General features: G+C 38.1%; 1 protein-coding gene across 3 annotated transcripts in view; it reads right to left on the bottom strand.

Moving 5' to 3' along the window:
- LOC130182172 (spectrin beta chain, non-erythrocytic 1) overlaps positions 1 to 10,855 on the bottom strand; it is a 55,836-nt gene extending 44,981 nt beyond the window's left edge. For 2 of the 3 annotated variants that reach the window (XM_056396841.1, XM_056396840.1), the window contains exon 1: positions 10,337 to 10,855. The gene's annotated coding sequence lies outside the window, so the exon portion shown is untranslated. The remainder of the gene's footprint in view (positions 1 to 10,336) is intronic. The other variant, XM_056396843.1, reaches the window with a different exon arrangement.
- Positions 10,856 to 16,631: the final 5,776 nt, after the last annotated feature.

A 16,631-nucleotide genomic window follows, 5' to 3' on the forward strand; every position in this document is an offset into this window, starting at 1 on the left:
TTAAGTAGGCCAGCTAAGCAGTACATTGCACATTAATGAGGCTCTGTATTCATTTTCTGTTCTTTTTCTTGATGTGTGATTAAAAAAAATATCCAACTGATGGCAGAAATTAATTGTTGTACATAAATCTGTCTGATGTCTGTCAGCTAGGATGATTCTTGGACTAATCATGTCATGCCAAATCAATGCATTCCCCAAATCTAACCAGGAAAATTAATAGCAGACAGCTGCCAGAACCAATACTTATCAATACTGTATACTGCTAGTGTACAGCCAGGTTGAGCCCATATACCTTGCATCATTAAGTGCAAAATACACATAATAAACAGGCAATAGCATCATTGAGCATAGTGTCAAAGAGGTGGAATGAGGTTGAGCAGATATAAAAAGGCTAACTTCAATTTAAAATGTTCTGCTCAGAAATCTCAGATATCATTTTACAGCACTGTGTAACTGTTGTGTGTTAAAACTGCAAGTAGAGAGTTCACTCACCATAATTATTACTATTACAAATGTTACTGTGTTGTTTATCTTTTGTATATAGTTTTTGTTTTATGTTTTTTTTTTTTTTTTTTTAAACTAAAAAAATTATTTAATAATTATTCTATCTTGCATTTATTGGAGAGTTTACATTGTAGATACCGGCATGGACCCAGGCAGAAAGAGGAGGGGGTGAAATGTGTCAAAGGTCCATAGCCACATCTGAACCAGGGGTGTTGTAATTACGTGACATGCAATTTAGATCCATTTGGCCATTTGGCTTTGTTTTAAAGTATGATTTTTATCAATAAGAGAGGTTTACATTTTGTTGAAGCCATGCATACCCAATTCTGCTATGCAGTACGACAGCTACTTGAATATTAATAGTATACTGTGTAAAGTGTAGACTTTTAAGATTAAATAAATTTACTAAACTACTTATAATATTTTACATCTATTGACTCTGACATAAGATTTTACAAATATCATTGATGACTTTAGTCACCAACCATGGAATTGTCCATCATCCCAACCCTCAAGTACACCTTACTATTGTTAAACCAAGTCAAACAAGTCGCACACATTCCAGCTATAAAAAATAAAACAAAAGCCTAGAAAATCCTATTAGTGGCAGATTAAGAAGTGGCTGGCAATAGAAACTAAATGCAGGGATTAGAGGAGAAGGCAGAGCAACACCTCCACACTGCCCCCCGACCTGTCACCTCTCTATTCACTGGCACCCCAGGACTTATCTAGTGCTTTGAACCAACTGTGTGTAGGTAGTCAGTATTTTTATTCTCTAAAATAAAATAATCACAGTCAGTCCACAAACATCAATTTGACAACTCCCATTTTTAGTCTACGCCCTCATCAGCATCACCAGGTGAAATTATGGGGCAAATTAGTTAATAAAAATAAATAAATAAAAACCACAGGCAGGCCTATACAATGCATTGATTGTAATGCGTTGCTGCTGACAATGAGCTAAGCAGTAAGATTTCTATACAGCTTAAATAACCAAAATGTCACGGCATGGAAGCAAGAGCCACAAACAGGACACACTGTCCAGAATAGACCTGGCAGCGATGAAGTCCATGACAATCTATCTGTGGGAGTGGAGAGGGGCGGGGGCTGGATTGGGGGCCAGACCAGTGAGGTCACAAGTCTGGCAAATAGAGGGCAATCCTCCCCTTGTTGTGGATAGGAAGAGGCTTGGCTCAGGGTCTGCACTAATCGCTCCTCAATGGATCAGACAAACAATCCCCTGACCTACTATGATACAACCTACTGTACTCATCCTCCCACACACAACAGTGTGGCACAACACCACACATGAAAGCTGAGCTGACCTATTACACCCCACCCCACCCCACCACCAACACCATCCCACACATACACACAGTGCTTGTAAAAGCCACACATGCAAATCCACCCACTCAGAATGTAACCATATAGTGTATTAGCATTCAGCACACAAAATGGGTCGGTTGAACAACTACAATCATGCTAACCTGAGTGATGTACAATTGTCTCCCCCTGGTCCGGAAAGAATCTAAATCAGAGACAGAAAAGAACCCCAAAACTTTCATTTTGCTCTGCAAAGCTAACAGGCATTCAGGGGCCTTTTCAGTCCGCTTTATTCATACACAAACCCTCTCAAGACATCAGATGTTAGCCCCAAAGCAACTGTAATTCAACCTCCAACAATACTACTCATATCAGAAAAAAAGAAACAGACAGGCAGTCGGGCAGACAGATGTGGCACAAAAAGGGTGCATAAAAGAGGTTCTATTAAAGAAAATCCCCTCAAGGCCTAATCCACACATACATAACAAAGGACACACATTAATGTAATGAAATATTCAGAATCTGCCACATATCCTCAATATTACTCTCTGAACACTTACTAGCGCAATCAAAACAAACAAAAAATAATGCAAAAGTAATAAGTGCTGCTATAACAATTATTCTATCATTGCAACAACTCGCTAAGACTGCAGTGCTGTGTGAACACACTGAAACCTTAAGTGAAGTCGACACAGATTCAATGACAGCATGTCTTCAATATTATTACAAAAAACCCTTATGCTGGGGAGACATGGCCTAAATGGGGACTAACCTTTTTGAACATGACAGCATTATGCTTTCTTTACACTCAAAATAGGAAACATAGAATATAGTGAATAGTACTACTGGAAAAGGGAAGAGTGAAAGTGGGACACAAAGGAACGCCTGAAGGCTAAACCCCGGCTTCTGACCAGGCAGACACACATCAGGCTATCCCTCACAGCACAGTGACACCAGCTAAGAAAGCAGGGCAGCGCCAGCAGCATGATAGGCAGAGCCACCACCTCTTTCTGTCTCACTCTCTATCATCCCTCCTCCCCTCCCAGAGCTGCTTCCCTTCGCCCAGCTGGTCTGTTTGTCAATGCACCCGTTAATCAGGGAAAGAGGAAAAGAGAAATAGAGCCCACAATCAGTCGCCTGCAGGGAATTAGGCCTGTGCACATTAGCCAGTCGCACAGCCAACATGCACCAGGGGAATAGGGTAGACACACATACACACACACACACACACACACACACACACACACACACACACACACACACACACACACACACACACACACACACACACACACACACACACACACAAAACCACTCCCTGTAATGCCAAACAAAGGAGCCATAAGCCTTGCCATACAACTCTTACCAAGAGCCACAGTATGAGACTGGTATTCGAAATACACAATCATTAAATTCTAAATAGTTTACTGAAAACTTATTATGACTGTAAAGCAGCCAAATTTTCTGCACAAACAAATTTTAATGAGTTCAAGCTGAGGTAGCACCTCTGTGTTACCACAAATCAGCCTGCCTGTGATACTCAGATGAGCCTATAGGGTGGGGTGGCAGATCCCAAAATACAGCGCACAAAGCCTGCCTCGCCAAACTGGCCCCATACAATGGAGGAGTCAGCAAAGAGTTGAGGCCAGCCGTTCAAGCCTTTCCTGTTTGCAGAGATGGGGCAGCCAGAGGCACATATGTATCAGAGGCCCCTCCACAGGCTGCTGATCCTGGCTTGAATGCCCTGCTGAATAGGACAGCAGAGGTCCTTTGTTGACCTGTAGCATCACATTCATCAAAAATTCAAGCGGCCAGCATGCCCTCCACATATAGACATGTTACTTTGGTTTAAGGCACCAGCCCTGAACAGAGCTTTTTTAGTTTTTTGATTGCTACTTTTGATCAAATAACTGATTTTAAGTAAGCATAAACTAATATAAATGCATTATGGCCATTAAGCACCTGGATTGTAAACAATATCAACATTGGCGCATCACAGGTTAGTGGGTGACAAGATGCACTTTCTTACCTCTCTCAATGAGAGGCATAGGCAAACAATAAGTCAGAGTATAGGAAGTTTCACAGCTGTACTTTCAAAGAATTTCTTGGAGAATAATCTATTATAATCCAATTGATACAAATAATATGCATCTCACAAATTTTAAAGAGATGTAACGTTTAACGCTTTACAGATTATTCACCTGATGTCTTCATTACCTCCTTCCCACATTGGCAATTCTGGCCTATCCAAAGCATTAGCCTATTTATGATAGGACTACTTTGCTTTAAGATTTAGCACTGCCACAGCATGGCCAAAAGGAAGGTGAGAGTTATAGTGGTTGATGCTCCTGTCCTGCTTCTGCTGCTGAATGAGTACTGAGCGTAGCCTGTGCTTTGTCGTACATTTGACTGGAAGTCGCAGAAGCAGCATCAATCTCCAGCACTGCCAGAATTCCGAATTAAAGGAATGGATGAATGAAATATTTATGCAGATCAGGCTAATCCACCATGGAATGGTTCTTGCCATTTTAAAACACACAAGACCAAGTGCAGGCATAAGTGCTGTCAGCATGCCTATAGATCTGCTCCTGTGTGTGTTAGGAGTATGTGTGCAGAAATTGTGATACATGGTGCTACGAGATTCGCACCAGATACATAGAGTTGACTTCACTGGGTTGGGTTCAAAGTCTCTATGCTTAATACAGTATGAATACAGTTTACTTGGAAAGCAGCTTGATCAAAAAGATCACAACAATAAACGTCTATAATAACTTAACTTCACTAAATGGACAATATAAAATCCTCACACCAACCAAGACCATCTAATATAGACAGAAATATGTACATATATGTAAAACTACAGTACAAGCCCAGTACCTATAAACCCTAATGCCCAAAGATCAACAGTACATGTATCGAATTCTGTATTCTTTGCTTTAGCTTCATGATGCAGGTCTGCTGGAGTTTGATACAGTTTATTAATACCAGGAACTCATTACTATAACAGTTTGATGAAAAAAAGCTCATCTGGTTGACAGTTAACAGTTAACAGTAGAATAAAACAAGAAATACTGGGATAGAGAAGAGGATAGCATGCATTAAACGGTTGGACACCACATTCAAATTACCAGCTTGATATTAGAGGTGGTGTAAAACAGCTGCTGCTTAAAGTAGTACTGACTAATGACTTGTGAGCCTTCATTTAGCAAATTGCAACCTTTCGTAAAAACATGTTCGCTTCTATCAAAAGGCTTGCAGCAAAGGACGAATAACTGTGGTTTCTAACTTAAATTCATGGTCTGTAATTACCGAGTAAACCCCAAAAAGGTTTAGGGTGACAAACTGAACACAAACAATGAATAGTATTTATTGTGTTAAGAAGTAGTTAATGACTAGCATGAGTATTTGATAACAGATGAAGAAATGTCAGAAATTATCAGAGATGTTGGATTGGCAATGCTCTCAGTGAGACATTGTGTTTTCAGATTCCTGAGGGGGTGTACAATATTGTGTGACTCTGAAGCACAGAGCAACAATCTCTGCCTCTGCATGAAAACTCTGCCCCCACAAGAGGCACTGAATGTAAAATGTCCAAGGATCCAATCGTTAAAAAGGGTGGATTTATTAATTAAGAGTATACTGTAAGCTTTATTAGTGCATGAGGTGCTGTAAATACAAAAATTTCACAAGATTCTGAAAATCCAGTCATGTTTTCCAGATGGTTGTGTGGCTGTGTCCAGCTCCTGCCTGCTGCCATGTGTGCCCCCATTATGCCCTTATTCTTTCTCCCTCTCTACTTCTCCGACATTATTAAAAATAGAGGAGATACACAGACTGCTCTCTCCCTGAACAATTTAGCATGTAGCTATGTTTTTGATTCCAACTTTAACTGTTACATACTGCACTACAGTTATAGTGTCACTCTCTGGAAGTTTGCAACCTAAAACCCTGAGCCACAAGGCTCTTGATTTACAGTTATTGGGTCAGACTCATAGAAGACATGGTTACTATTTCCAATATTCCCAAAGGAAAATTAGCAAATTCAATTTATGTAGGCAGAATATTAGCATCAAATTAACAGCGATATGAATACAATTTGTTTTGATCAATATAGATTAAGAGAAACGCAATCTGAGATTAGTGCAGATATGTACACGAAAAAAATTATCATTAAAAGCTGGACAAAAGTGATATAAAGCCCATGGTATTGACAGAAAACTGTGTTGTGCTGTGCTGTGTTTTTTTGCTCAGGAATATAAATGCTATTAAAGCAAACTGGTTAACTTTACTCATTGGCTACTGTTTAATTATAGATGCAAGATAATTTACTATTTATATTAATGTCACCGCTCTCCTAAAAAACGAAATGCATATTTTATGCAGATATTACAGTTGTTCAGAACAGTTCTTTAGTTAATGTGGCTTCAATTGGTTTTTAAGCTAAAAAAATAAATAAATCTTATTTTTCACACAGTAAGTCACGTTTCTATGGAGATCATTTTGATGCGTTACATACTTCATTGCTTTGTTTTGAAGATACTGTAATATTCATGCTGATGACCTACTTTTTAAAATTCTGAAAATAAAGTGGGTATGTTACAGTGAGTGAATTGCTCAAATGTATCCACAGACTGTCAACTTGACAAACCAATCTGAATTGATCCAACTTGTCAGAAATATTATATAACCCATTTTTGGATTTTTGGTCTCCTAGAAGATCTTTAAACAAACAGTAAATATTGCAAAAACAAAATACAAATGATTAAGAGCATACACTTTTACATTTTGCTCTATGCATTTTATTTTTACAAAGCTTTAGGTCCATTTACTTTCTAACAATTAAAGTTCTTGCAAAGTCCAAAGGATGGATAAGTGATGGATAACTTCAGTTGATTACTTCATGGAAGCAGATTAAGAAAGAAACATTTTGATGTTGAGTCAACATCAGTGTCACTTTCTGGCCATCACAAGACAGGGCGCACATGCTTTCAGGGGGTTTTACATATGTCACAACTGCATGTGAAAGACTGGATAAATTAAGGCTGAAAAACCCCATGCCTAACTCTCCACTATAAGATGTTGCAGTATACAGACAAAATAATAAAAAATAAGACAAAAAATAAATGTTAATGATGATGAACTGTACATCAGAAACCAACACTAGTTACACAAAGTATACACTGGGTTAGTGATATGGTTTACTGCAGCACAATGAATGTGTGAATAGCAGGAACTGAAAAAGCTTGTTTGAGAGGGATTTTGAGAATCAGCACTATGGGGGGCCCACATTCACAGTGCCATTCCATTGTTGAATGCTGTTCATCTAGACAGTCATCCAGCCAGCCAACAGCCATTTCTCTTCTATCTATCATCACAACCCATCTGTCTCTCCATCAAAAAGGCTCTACAGTTATTTCAACCAGTGGCTAAGAACACAATAAAAAGGTATAATCTCACTAGGATTTTTTGAGGCAAGAATTATGAACAAACACACTATATACAGCCTTTCCTTGTAATTTCCCCATTTGGTGTTTAGTCATATCAAAGCAGGCCTCTGCAGCTAGATTTCAGGTACAGCATCAAACAGTTGCCGTTAATTATTAAATATACTGCATGTGGCCTGCTACAACCTTAACCTAATGCTGCCTGCAGACAATGGTCCATGTGCATCATTTCAACAAGGCGAACAGTGAGGGAGAGTCATCATACCGCCCTCTAGTGGCACCATTCCAATAGTACTAAATTGAAGTGTGACTTCTCCCTGGGGAATTGTTTGTAAATTTAACATTCATTTAATAAAATATGGATTAATTTTGTATTCTTTTAATCTAGTGGAAGTTTAAGTTTACATACATATGTTTTATACATGATTAAATATCACAGATTCATTTATTCAATGATTAATTTGAAAAATAAATTCTGTATATGGAAAGATAAATTGACATCTACTCCACAGTAAATGTGACATGCAGAATGGGCAGGTTATACTGAAAATTCAACAAAATGAGCAATTTTGAATTAATACCGCCACTATCAATAACAATATTTTGGGTATGACTATTTAGATATGTAAGTGACATTGTCTCTGTAACCATGTGGATATGATGACCAAGAAGGTAGAGACATCCATGTATATGTAAACTATGGCAATATGCTACTTTTCACCTTTACACACCTTAACACAAGAAAAAGAACAAAATTCAAGACGATGTTTCATATCAGAATATTGATACTGTTTCCACATATCTCCATATCTCCCTGTTTCCATCAGAATGTAATATGCTTTTTAAGTGCAAGTGTGATTATCAAAGTGTGAAATTTGCAGCAGAGTTGTGATTCATAGATATTGAAATGAGGGTAGTAAAGTTAAACTTTCGCTTAAACGTGGAGGTGCTAAGCAAATAGAATCTAAAAAATATTCTTCATGAGATATTCATGTTTACTTGGACAAAGGTTCCTGGAAGAAGACTTCAAATTTGTTTACTCATTTCCCATAGTATTAGGACTATGTTTGGTTGCTCCATTGTTTAACTGAGATTCATACCAAAGCCGTCACGTCAGTCAGTATAGAGTGTATATAAACTTGGTTTAGGGACAGTGGAACAGAAGCAACAATAACCAAATACCAATTGTGGACCTTCTACAAGAGGCTGTGAAACATTTAGAAGGGAGGGGTACCCAAACGAACAGTTCACTCCTGGCCAGAAATGCCTTTGTCCATTAGTGCTAGCGCTAGGCAAAAATAATCAATTGCTGAGGATTATCCAATGCAATGTTAGGCCTGCCCTTATCATGGTGACAGACAGGCAGAGTCCTTACTAAATAACATAACAATGAAATAAATGAAAGAGACATTAGGCAAACCCTGGGTAGGAAATAAAAGGGATCCAAGATGGAAATCGTTAACACGAGTCATTAAGAATGTATTAAAACAAATAAAGCAAAGCAATTAACATAGACATGAAACAACTATAAACTAATTGCTAAAATGATAAAGTAATTTACTTTATTGGTTTTTTAGTTGTCTAATGTATCTCAACTAAAACTGAATTTAAGTGATAATTTTGTCTTTAATGTAAACGACTTTCCAGGTCACAAGGCAGAGGAGGAGGTAAGAGGAAAGGACAAGGCATTTGAAATGTAACAGAATGAACCCCTGGCTTTCTATCGCACCCTCTAGGTAACTGAAATTTATTGCATTCAGCTTCCAATCAATGTGTAAATCAGTCACTGAATATAAAGCGAGCCAAAATTTGCTTTATTGAAAGCCACTGATATAGGGTAGCATGATCATTCCCTCATGAAAAGACTACAGTTTTGCTTCCACAAAACAGCCATAGATCTTACCAAAGACCCACTATGAACTGTTCTAGCCCAGAACAGCATTTTGTAATGTCAGTGAAAAAACAAGTTGGTCAACCCTTTTTTTAACCTAGCCAATGTTATCCCTTTCCTTAACTACTGTAGAGTTTTGTCCTACATTGTCTCATCTTTTCAGATTTTAGAAAATCATCAAAAAATAATCATACATTAATACCTTTTTTCATCTCCAATAACCAGTACTCTCCAGGGTCTCACCCCATCTTTGCTGTACAAAAACCTAAAATTTCAGACAGCTCATCAAGAATGATGATTAAAAAGTTAATTTCATTATTATGCATGAGCTTTTCTTTTCTGCCATAATAACATTTTTTCATTGAGCTGATGTCTCTGGGCCATGAGACATGCTTCTACACGTGGTAGCCAGCAAATGTCAGCTCTCAGTATCTCTGTAATTAGATGTATTGTCTTGAAAATGCTTGATAGCCATGTAGCAAACTCACACTTTCCAAAACAACTTGTTAATTGGCCTTTGTTTTCAAATATAATTTGCTAGTAAGCCCTCCTTTTAACATAGTTTAACCTGATGCATCCCTGCTATGACTCACAGTCTAGGCCAGGCACGCAGTATAAATCTCAGACCTATCATAACATAACCACACAGCCCACAACGTCGAGAGCAAAAACTGCAGCTTTACAAGATGCCAACACTATTCCACCTCTTGGTATGTTACAAATAATAACCTGGCTAGGCAAAAAGACTTGGTTAGTTTAACAGCAGATGCTGAATCAAAGATCCACAGGCTGGTCGTACAGAACACGCAGATAAAATGTGGCTGCGTTTGACATCGATTCAAACAAAGGCAAGAAGAGACAGACATATAGAGAGATGGTCCCCAGTAACTAACGTAAGGCGTTGCAGTCAGATACACCTCTCAACCAGGCTGCTAACGTACCAGAAATGCATATTGTTTTATTTTAGCCAGCATCTCTTTCAGAGTTTCAATAAAGGCATGAGTTGTGATACAAAAAGGTTATCTGTTGGCTTGGAAAGCTATAGCAGTGGCAGGCTAACAGCAGTCACCTGAATATCACAGACTTCCCCTCCTTTTCATTAGCTTTGTTATTAGTGGGTAGCCTACTGGTGGTGGAGAATAAAAAAGACAAAAAATAAATAAGTCACGCTTACCCCTTATCTTGTCTTCTGGTGAAAACGCTATCGATATGATTTCTACCGCGTCACTATATGTGATATTTCAGCAGGCATGAAAAAAATCTTCCTTTGCTACCGACGGGTACGACTGAGCTAATTCGAATTTTAACGGTTAAAAATCCCAGGTGACACCGATAACGTCTTTCTGTTAAATCCGCATCCTTGAAAAAGATCTTTCCTTCCGCGCTGCTGCTACCGGTGCAGCGCGTTACGAAACCAAACCCGGCTCTTTTTTTTTTTATATCTAGCTTTCTCACAAAACGGTCAGCGGTAAAAGAAAAAATAGGCGATGAAAGAAGCTCGTTTTGAGGAGGCAGGTATGAGACGGATATCCGCAGCGGCAGCAGCAGCAGCTTCTTCTTCTCCCCCCCTCGGCCGAGCATCCGAAGGGCCGTCCGTACCTCACTCACTCCCGCTCCCTGTATTCCCGTTCAACAGGGAGAAGAAAGAAAAAAGTGGACGTGGTGGTGGTGGTTAGGGGTGCGTGTGTGAGTGGTGGTGGTGGTGGTGGTGGTGGTGGTGAGGGGTAGGTGGGTGGGTGTGTGGGTGGATGGGTGCTGACCCTTCATAGTCACATGGGAAACACCGTGCACATTTTTCAGTATTCTGAACAATAACTGCACAGAGAGAGGAAGATGCTCTGTCTCTGTATCTGGTGCTGTCCCTGGTGCTATAACTGGAAGCCTCCAAATACCAGACGTTTTTGTGTTTCAAGAAAGATTTTTGAAAATGATCTGCATCCTTCCAATCAGGCAATGAAAATCACGAGGACATTCTACAAACACCAGCATTGAATGCATCATATTCATTTCACATGGGGTTGTAGCCCACCTACACATCTCACTGAGCTTTAAATTCTCCAGCCACCCCCTTTGTAAATGGTGAGGATTTATAAAAAGGCAATCAATATCCATGAAAAAATCCCACATAGTCAGTACATTCATAATGCTATTTATCCTACTATATCTATACACCATATGCCTATTATAGGATTACAGTACAGTATTTAAATAGCTCACCTATATCATCACTTTTTATTGAGTAAGAATTAATTTTAGAAAACAAAAAGAATTTATATACTGCAATCTTGATGTCTTATTTTCAGGATTTGCTCCATTCATCTTAGCATTTTATCTCTGAGGAACTGTTCTTGCACTAAATTATTCCTGAGACACTAGGCAGCACCTGGTTGGTATGTGACATCAAGCAAGTCATCAAGATCTGGCTTATTCATAAAGCCCTGGAAGATCCTCATGCAAGACAGCCTCAAGACCAGGTGTTTTCCCCCTGTGTTTTTTTCTTTTGTACAGTATGCTATCGTAATGCGAGCAGTGATTTGATGGTCATTGCCGCCAAGTTAGAAAAGATCCAGACGACAGAGGGACTCATTCATGTTGGTGGCCTGTGGACAGACACTAATGATGGCACCCGATCTCTGACACCTAAATTATTTTTGTCATTGTGTTCTCTATTACTGTAAATTCCCACCCATCTGTGACACAAAATTTTATTGTTAAGTCCACACAATTGATCAGGACTGTTAACATGATGTAAAAATGATAAACTATACTCATCCTTTGTGAGCTTGACATAATTGTTTTATGTTAAGTCAGCAGTTATGCTGAACGAACACAAAAAAAGGTTTTGTGGTCTCAACATAAAACTGCCACAATTTTCTGTATTTTCACATACTTATTATTTTTAGTAGTGGTACATACTTTAGTAGAAGCTTGTCCAAGCAACATTGAATTTAAAGGTTCCTTTGTTTGTGTAACTTAAAATGTTTGAGTAAAGACAATTTTCAAGATGGCGGTTTTCCTTTTTTCACACAAACATAATCTGACACCTTTGACCAATATAAATCTGAATGTTGTTTCTGGTTGGTTTTGCATAATCCTGTATATTGGTTGCATTGTCATGAATGCAGCATCACTGCATGGGAGCGCTTACAGCATTATGCTGTAAGTGTGCATTACGAATGATGTCATTCAGGTGAAACATGTTTCATGTAGCCTATAATGTCAGTATGTTATGAAGTAACTAACAAATACAGACAATCTTGGCCTGATTCTTTAAGATTCATCACAGTAAGATGTCCTGATAGAAGGTTAAGTTGGCAATATTTAGTTCACTGTGAGGGAAACAAGGCAAAACAGAGACCTGCTTACCCTAATCTGGGTTTTACCAGACACCAACTTTGCAGAGAATTCTGGTAAATTCATTACCTTTCAAAGGGAACTTGAATACCATTTTAGAAAGCAACTCTAATGTGGAGATCTCAATTTATCAATATATCATAACTCATACAGTGGTTTCAAGTTTTGCAAACATTCATTCAAATCATTTTCTAATAAGATTTCTCAAGTTTTCTCATTTCCCCATCCCAATGGAGCATCAACATGAAGGGACTAAATACAAGGCATTTACCCTGTTGTTTCCCACGGTTAGACCCACATTGAAATATAGTCTTGTACATATGACAAAATTAATTCTGTTTTCTACAAATGCCTGTTGTAATGAAACATTGCTTGAACTCACAATAGTGGGAGATCACAAAGTTTCCAGTAACACTAAATACTGCTTATCACAGTGGATTCTTGTGTCATTTATGCCCCGTCAGTCCTAACCCCACTTGTCTGCACTGATACCCACAGCTGGTTGCGTCTGTGCTGTGACCAGAATACAGTAACTACCAGACTAATGTCTCTTAGCATCTTATTACTTATTGTAATGAATTTTAAAATTCTTTAAATCTTACCTCTTGTAATTTCCATTGAATTATATCAATATAAAACACAGTTTCGTACACAAGCCGCGGGCACCTCTTTTGAAACTGAGTGCATAATTTGCACCTCACTTAGTCAATAAGTAAAATTAATTTTAAGTAAAAATGTTTCAGAAAATTGTATTGTGATTGATGTGTAAAACGGTCAAAATTTGTACTTGTGACTTCAGTGTCACACACATTGTAGAAACTTTGAATGCTGTGTTTGCACACATATGTTGACAAAAGCACTTTTTTCAGTGTTTTTGGGTAACCTCACCACTGATATCATTTGTTCACAGATTCCTCACGCACATTTATTTTATAACTTTACAACTACAAACTTTGAAATTATTTGTGAACATCACTTTACAAACTCAAAATTGTTTTCACCCCAATTTGACAAATAAGTCTGGGCCTTCCCCTGGCAGCATGCTTGCAACTTGCCTCAAGGCTGAGATAAAGAACTATCCTACAGGATGATGAGACTGGATACATTTGGCTGTATGAATTGGCAACCAAAGCGACTGCCACAAAGTAAGACCGTGGAGACTCAGAAATGTACACAAGGAGAATTAAAGAACATCCACTGAAACAGAAAGGACTCCAGAAGTATTGAAGAGAAAATGGTGGTAAATCTCTCTACACTCAGAGGTAACATAATAAGTGGAATGGAAACCTCTGTTCTGGTAAGAAAGTGGCCATATCTGTTCGAGACGTGAATAGGATGGCTCACTCACGGTATGGATATCGAGAGAAAATTTGTGTCAAGAAAATGTGGAAGAGTCGTTTCATATCTCATGTCCCATTAGAAGAGCAAAATAGGGGACATCCTAGGAGGCATGGAAATCACCAAAGCGAAGCATCTAGATGCTGATCTTCCCATGGGTCTTGTGCTACTTTTGATCCAATTCATTGAGGACCAGGGCAAGATGTTCCCGACAGTTAATGAAACGTGTCTGCCATCTGAAGTTGATCAACTTCCAAGCACACCATACAACGTTGTGTTCACTGATTGCATTATTGACCAGGTGACTACCAATGAAAACAAATAAATAACTAAATAAACTATCAGGACCAAATGTATAATTTCCACAGTATTAAGTACAATTTTGAAAAATGGAAAATTTAATTAAGTTAAAACTATGAATGCTTTAAGGATATGAGAGCTTTCTTGTTGTACTGTAAACCAACTAAGGGCAACATATTTTTACAGTAGTTCCTCATTGTGGTTTATGACAGTCATGATGCTAGACTGATCTTTTAACTTCAAATGTGACATTTTCCTCTGTTGACAGTTGGACACTTTGTGATGCCAGTGGACCAGACCATTGTGAATGCCAGTGTTCCCAATTTTGGCAATGCCCTTGTTCTGATGTTTGCAACATACGGCTGCTTCAACATCAGTTATCCACCAGAATTGGGGCAACTCTGGAATTGGTGCAGTGGTAAGACATGCTATTTTTGCATGCAAGCTGTTTCCAACAAATCTTTGAATAGAGTGTGATTAAGCTGAGTAATGAAAAAAAAAAGTAAATTTTGTTTTAAGATTCTTACATATAATGTTGTTTGTTCATAAAATGACTAAGTTATGACACATAATTTTATTTGTGTTGAATTAACATAAAAACTGTAATAAAAAAAATATTCAGCAACCTGGTAATTTTCTGTTATGTAGTCTAACATATATTCCCTGTTAATATGACAGAAGTAAATGCCCAAAAAATAAATGTTGTTGTATGTATTTTGGTGTATTTTATTGTGTGATTTAAAAAAAAAAAATCTGTTGAACTTAAATTCATTTCCAGTCAGACAAGGGTCATGTGATACAGTTATTTTGTGTCTGGTGTACCCATAACTTTCGTGCTACTTTAGTGTTATAAACTAAAGTTTTGTGTGTAAACTGTTTCCATTAAACTTTTAAGTTGAGTGAGTGAATTGGGATTTACAGTGTGTGTCTGTCTCTCTACAGGGTGTGTGTATGGGTGTAGCTGAACCAACGTCAGTGGTAGTCGTGAGGGCTTCATGGGATGATGGGTGTCTTAGGGAGGGCTGAGCAATTTGGAAAATAGCATGCTACTCATTATAGGCAGTTAGTGGTGAAAAAAGCTGTGCTGTGTTGTTAGTGTGGTTCCAGTATTTTGCATTTTTACTGTGAACGCATTATTGTAGTTGAAGCTTTCCAAGTGGGTAGTTTCCTTTCATATGCAGCTATAACATCAATGGTTGCTATTAATTTGCAGTATCAAAATATTTAAGCAAATTTGTCACCGCTCAAAAACTTAGTGTAACATATTGCACCTATCACCTGACTCAACTGACTCATTTCAGTGGGGTTGATGGGTAGTTGAGGCTCCAGCTGGTTTAAAGAGGTGGCTTGTTTTTCTGAGTTAACGCTGTCAGTCAAAGTTATGGGAAAAGTGGGTGTTGTCATTTTTTAGGTAATTAAAACGGGCTGGTGTATTTACACTTTAAAGGAAGAAATGGTGAAGAACATATCTTAAGGGAAATGAGCTGGTAAAGGTTGGACATAAAATTGTTAACGGTTGGTCAGTAAACATTTGGACAGAAACACTGTTTGTAGTTTGGTATGGATTAAAATAGTTATTTTTAGGATTTGGAACATGATGAGGTTAGCATGAACAGATTTAAAGCTGTATCAGCCAGACTTAGGACAGAAAACGTATTGTCTAAGCTTGATAACATAAACAGAAATAAAATTATGTAATGCCTCTGGTTTTATGGCTGCTAATTTTTCTTTGAAATGTTATACAAAATATAAATGCTCCTATGATGGTCTGTTGTAAATAATGCTGGCAACAGTGTTAGAGAAATGGGCTTTGTGGAGTCACGCCTCTCTCACTACCACTACTGAGGTGCTATCAAGCAAGGCCCTTAATCCCCAGCTGCTCCAGTGATGCTGCTTAGTGGCCAGAAAATCAGACTGTGGCTGTCGTGGGCCTCCCTGGGTGTAAATGTTAGTAACTGTGCAAGTCTGATCTGAAAACGGTGATAGTTGCTATCCAATTTAATATAGATAAAAATCATTTATTTCAAAGACATTCAATTAGATTATATTAAATTAAGGACATTGTTGGCTTGTTTGTTAAACAGCTACATGTTATGCAGTTAGAGTATGTGCGAAGCCTTTCTCCTACAGTACCTACTGTAAGTTGCTGCCTTGTTAGGAGAGCTCAAGAACATTAATGGAAGCCCAGAGTTAAAACCTATGCCAGATCAATATCTGTGAATGACTTATTAAAAGATGTAGAGACAACTCTGACTGTGAACTCTCTTGTGTGTATTCACTGATTTGACCCATCCACATCAACATAGTCCAACATTTTAAATCCACACACTGAAAAACACTCACAAAGTAGAAGATAATACTTTGCTACTGTGAGGATAACATATAATTGTGTCATTATGCTGATAATACTCAGCTGTTCGTCAGTTAAAGGCTTTTTACACATTTTTTTTTACCTACTTTAAAGTTGTATTTACCTC

This window comes from Seriola aureovittata, chromosome 15 (genome assembly GCF_021018895.1).
Source record: "Seriola aureovittata isolate HTS-2021-v1 ecotype China chromosome 15, ASM2101889v1, whole genome shotgun sequence".
NCBI lineage: Eukaryota > Metazoa > Chordata > Actinopteri > Carangiformes > Carangidae > Seriola > Seriola aureovittata.